The sequence below is a fragment of the Lactuca sativa genome, chromosome 5 (assembly GCF_002870075.4).
Source record: "Lactuca sativa cultivar Salinas chromosome 5, Lsat_Salinas_v11, whole genome shotgun sequence".
Lineage (NCBI taxonomy): Eukaryota > Viridiplantae > Streptophyta > Magnoliopsida > Asterales > Asteraceae > Lactuca > Lactuca sativa.
In genome coordinates, this window is record NC_056627.2 from 15,050,977 (window position 1) to 15,056,976 (window position 6,000).

The window sequence follows — 6,000 nt, forward strand, 5'->3', positions numbered from 1 at the left end:
TCTGTCACAAGTCAAAATCTCATAACAAAAACATCAGAGTAAACTCCCAGGCTAATACAGCGGTGTGTGCCATGTGATCATCCCGAGCCATTCCTTTTGTTAGTGGAAGTACCTGAAACCAAAACTGAAAACCGTAAGCACAAATCTTAGTGAGCTCCCCCAGACTACCTCATACCATACACATATAACATGCAATTAGGAGATACGGGCCATGTATACACTCATGGAGATACGGGCCCCGCCCACACTCCACCATCTTTGAGTTACAGTCCCCGCCCATTCTCAGCCACTTCGAGATACAGGCCCCGCCCACACTTGACTGCTACGAGATATGGGCCCCACCCATACTCGATTGCTAAACAAACATACAAGTATCACACAGACAACAAGTATAACTAAATCTATCATTCAAGCATATATCATAATCAACTTAGCTATGAGAAATGGGCCCCGCCCACACTCAGCTACTAACATAACATGCTACGGGTTGACCTTGGTGCCTTAGACACGCTCCTATTAAAAGGGAAACTCACCTCGTATAATTGACTGCTGAAAGCATGAGTGAGGAATCCCTACCTGCTGCTTCGATAACACTCCGGCTATAAATTTCATAATGACACTTAGTCAGAAACTGATAACTATTCATAGGGTAAAATGACCATTTTACTCCTGGTCAAAGTCAACCTTCTAGTCAAGATCAACCTTCCAAGTTGACCAAACTCGCCGAGTCAGCCTTGTGACTCGCCAAGTCCTAAGATTCAAAACCCTAGAAATCACGACCTGACTCGCAAAGTCACCCCATGACTCGTCGAGTTCCCAAGATACTTGTCTTCACGATTTGTCGAGCTGACTCGTCGAGTCGTCCTCAGACTCGCCGGGTCCTTACATAATAAGAAAAGGGACCAGATCCTCCTATTCCCCGAGTTCCTTAATCAACTCGCTGATTCCTAGGAACATCATCAAGGTTTCTTCATTGGACTCGTCGAGTTCCCTTATGAACTCTTCGAATCCCTTGCAGATCTAAGCGAGTTAGCTGGTTTCACACTCCTACTGCTCCAAAATACAGATCTAGTTTGTTTCCAGGGTCCATTTCTATAAAATTGGAGACTTGATGGCTCTGCACACCTTAAATGGACCCAAACTCAAGATATAGCAACCTACTTCCATGAACATGACCATGGCTTGGATGAAAACGGGTTCAAGACTCTTTTTATGAATCTATTGTAACACCCCGAACCTATCAAGTATATTTCGAAACCCGCCTTCATTTGATTATTGTCTTTTATTGCCCTCAGAGAAGTTATGTTGAGTCCTAGGGAGTTTAGGGGCCTAAAGTTGAAACTTTGAGCCAAAGGGGGGTACGCTAAGCGTACATAAGATATGCTGGGCGTACTAGGCGTGCCCTAGTATGCTGGGCATACTCGCGTTAGCTAAAAACCCTAATGTTCGGGGTAGGGACTATATAAACACCCTTATGGCTCATTCTTTACCCTCACCTCAGCCTCCATACCTCAGAGAACACCCCAAAACCCTAGTTTTTGTGTGAAGAGTGACTTAGTGTGCATCTTGAGCTTTGGAGAGTGGAGTTATTGCACCAAGAAGCTAGAGGAGAAAAGCAAGGCCTTGGATCTGAAGTTGGGTTACACCATTAGAGCTCCAGAAGGTAAAAAGATTGAACCTTTATGCTTATTTACCTTAGATCTAGACATTTTAGCTTTATGAAGTGCTTTTGGTTCTTAAATTTCCCAAGTTGATGCATGTAAGTTATAGACGAAATAAGTTCTCCTTTCAGATGTTTTGAGAGGCCTTAAGTGATAAAAACTGGTTCTTTTTAGCTGAACTTGATCCATGCATGTGATAAGAAGGTCTTAATGGATTAAGACTATGAGTTAAGGACTTTTTGGACGTCCAAAGTGATAAAGTCCGAAACTTTATGATTCTATGGCATATTTGGTCGATGGATCTGGAATATGGGTTCAAGAGCTCAACCCATTAAGCACTTATTAAGACCTTGGTAAATCCTCGTGTATGCCCCGCGTAATATATGTACACCCAGCGTACGTGGTATGATGTGTGTGAAACAAACTAGTTTTAATCCTACTAACTTAGACACAAAATAAACACATGAAAGGCAGTGTACCTATCGATTAGTAATATAGTTCAAGCAAGTAGGGTATCGAACACAGGGAACGGTAAACAATTAAAATAAATGCTAATATTATCTAAATAAAACAAGTAATAGAAAATGGGTTTTCTCTAGTTTTGAAAGACTAGACACTTAAACAATTAAATAAAATATAAACTAAGAAACTAAGAACTAGATAAACAAAGATTACACTAAATTCAATAACGAAGGGAACTTCTGTTTAGTTTAACTCAATTGATCCTATGGTTGATATTATGGTAATAGTGAAATGGATTAATTCTTTTATTGGCTACCGATTCAATTGAGTAGATTCACGTTCGCTGCACTAATCCTTAGAGAACAAACTAACTCAAATAGTGGCCAGTTGTCTAATTTAATTCAATTCACTAGGTTATTTATTCGGGTTAATTTAGACTTGTAATGGTTAACTAATTTGGTCCTTTAGTTAACCTCTTGTTGATGGTAATCACACAAGCTCACACATGAATTTACCTATTTTTCTTATTAATTCTAGTTTCATGTTCATTAATCCTAGACATATGATAAAGTGGTCACATAAACATATGAGGTTAACAACTAAGAGATGTTCATGCAGCTCAATTATCTTCCTATTAACAGAAAAATAGTTATCATTCACACATAAGGTTCTTTAACAAGCTAGAATCAACAAAATCACCAATATTAAATCAATCCTACCATAAATCAAACCATAATCACAAAATCATCTATCTTAAACAGAAGTTATGAGTTTTTAGCTCATATCTACAACAAATAACAAACTAAAAACATAATCTAATGATTGAAACATGGTTTATGCAAAAGATTAAGATAAAACTAGTGTGTTATTGCCTTTGATCTTCTTCCAAGTTGATATCTAGGTTGAAATCTCGCAAACCACAGCTTCTAAGAACCCATCTGGCCTCCAAAAATCGTCCTAAACTTCCCCCATTTGTTAGGGTTCGAATGAGAAACGTTTCTATATATATATATATATATATATATATATATATATATATATATATATATATATATATATATATATATATATATATTCTGAAAACAGGGGTTACTCGGCGAGTCCAGTGACCTACTCGCCGAGTCCATCACTTAAAATCCCGTGTACGGCAAGGCAAAGTCAAGAATCGCGAAACTTCTCACCAACTCTTCGAGTTGATGGCCTACTTGCCCAGTCCGTTTGGAATAAGCATTTTCTCAGAACACGAAAGTCGTCCGAAATTGTGTCTAGTTTTCAGAACATTTTGAATCTTGTCAATCAGAGTTACAGTTCGTGAGATATGGCCAAAACAATGACGAGGGGTCAAGCTGTCCAGCAACATCCTTCTTTCTTCAAAATCCAAGATCCAAGCCTCCAATCGCTAGTTCCGCTTCCTTTTCCACCCGAGCATGTCATTGTTGCTGAAAAATGAAATTCTAAACTAATTAAGCACCTTTTGTTCATTAAATGAGACAAAAACAACATAAAGTATTAAGATAATGCATGAATTTTAAAACTAAATATGCCCATATCAAAATACCCCACACTTGACTTTTGCTTGCCCCCAAGCATAACTGAATTTTAGTACACTAATATTACATAAGACAATCCCAATCGAACCCAACCATTATGCCAAGACTGCAACGCATGCATTTGTGTCTAAAATTTTTCCTAAGGACCCCCCTCAATTCTAAATACTTACAATCCTCATAAACACTCGCCCACTTCTTTTGAACAACGCTCATTTTATGCATCCCTCCGAATCCATCCCCAGAAAATTTCTTAACCTCAAGTCATTTTTGGTTAAATCCCAAGCATACATACGGTAAAATAACCTAGAAAAGAAAATTACAAATACAACTTTTGATTGAATCTTTTATACTTTGTAGCTTTTCTTCATGATATTCTTCTTTGTCTTCATAGCTTTGTAGATTCCTTATTCAAACATTTGATCACTCTTTTTTTTTCAACTTTTTGTTCTTTTTTTTCTTTTTTTTTCTTTTTTTTTCTTTTTTTTTTCTTTTTTTTCAACATACTTTTTCCATTCAAACTAAAAACCTAGAAAAACATATGCTTAAGCAAGGGAATTTAACTTCATCCTTTATTGGTTAAAGGCATTAGTCTAGTGTGCAATGACTGCTTAAGCTTTCCTGGATACATTTCTGGTACACGATGCTAAACATGTTGTGATCCTCAAACTAAGCGAGGTTGTGTTTTTGTCCCATGATTTCACTAGAATAAAGGGGCCGCAAATGAATTATAACGTATATAGTCTCAACTAAACATTTGGGTCTTCATAGAATCATCAAATATAATACTAGCATGATCCCTAATTGCTTTACCAAAATTTTCTAAATTAGCCCTACCAATTTTAATGCAAAATTTTCAAAATTAACAAAAATTTCAAGATTTTCAAATTTTAACTAATTTAACCAACCCCTACCCTACACTTAATTTATGCAATGTCCCCATTGCATATTATGCATAATAAAGAACAATGAAATAAAGAGGGAATTGGAACAAACTCCCCTGGGATTGTAGTTGCGAGGTTGAACTTCTTCATTTAAGGCTCCATCTTCAGCTGACATTAGACATGGGAACAACTCATCCGTGCCTTCGGTGTCATTCGTCTCGTGTGGTTGATAGCTCCAAAATATCGAGGAAAAAGCTTCTTGGAAATGCTCGGAAATGATCCTCAAAAATATAGACAATGCCGCCTTGAATTGAATCAAATCGTCGACTTGTCGAGTTTTATGTGGAGACTCGCCGAATTGAAGCGTAAATGGCAGAAGAATCGTGAATTTTCACATGGACTCGCCGAGTCCATAAGATGTACTTGGCGAGTAGACCGCTGTGTGACAAAATTTTTATTCTGCCCAAGTCCGTTTTTGATGTATGGGGGTTATATAAACTAATAATTCCCCTCATTTTTCTTCAGGGAATAAACACTCTATAACCCATCTATCAATTGGACTCATAGCTTGACTCAAAACTTTGTTTCCTCTCTCGCCTAGACTCGATTTCTCGCTTTGTCAGCCTTGACTCTAGACCCTCACATGCAATCCTAAGCTTCAAACTGAAAAGATCAAAACAACACACAAGTAATAGAAAATGGAAAACAAACATCAAAATTAAATTCCTAAATTACCCTAATAAACTAGAAGTTTAAAAAGAAAAAGAAAAGCAAACTCTAATGACGGGTTGCCTCTCGCAAGCGCTTCTTTTTGTGCGAGTCTTTAGCTGGACTCCAAACTTAATAAACTTCCAATAAACTCAATGCCATTCCATCCATTGCATTAAATATTTTCTTTTGTGAACCAATTTGTAAAGTTTGGCTCTTTTCTTCAAAAATTGGCCAAACAAACTTGAATTTGTAAAACCCAAGAATCTTGATAAGGGTTGGGACCGGTCGGGTACTAATCAGAAATGGATCACACTTCAGAACTTTCTCCAAAGTTGGAATCGTCCCCCCATGCTTCGAAACACAAACCAAAATTACCGGGGGGCATGTCGTGATAATGGTCAAACCGCAGCATGGTTCCTGCAATTCAGCTTGTTCTTGTTCTTCATCTGACCCTTCTGCCGGCAACCTTTCCAGCTCCTCCAAATCTCTTTCTGGATTAAATTCTTCATCTAGTAAATTTAATTCTTGTGACTCAGATTGCTCTTGTTCGTTAGTCAAGAAGTTATCTAACCATCTTCCAAATTTCTTCAAATCATCATCTGAGTCAAACTCCTCATCTTCTTGCTCAATTTCCTGCACTACTTCCTCAATAAAAGCACCAAAAGCATCGAGATTTGGAAAATACATAATAAATAAAAATTAAAATTAAAATAAAAAACTAATCAATAAAATAAA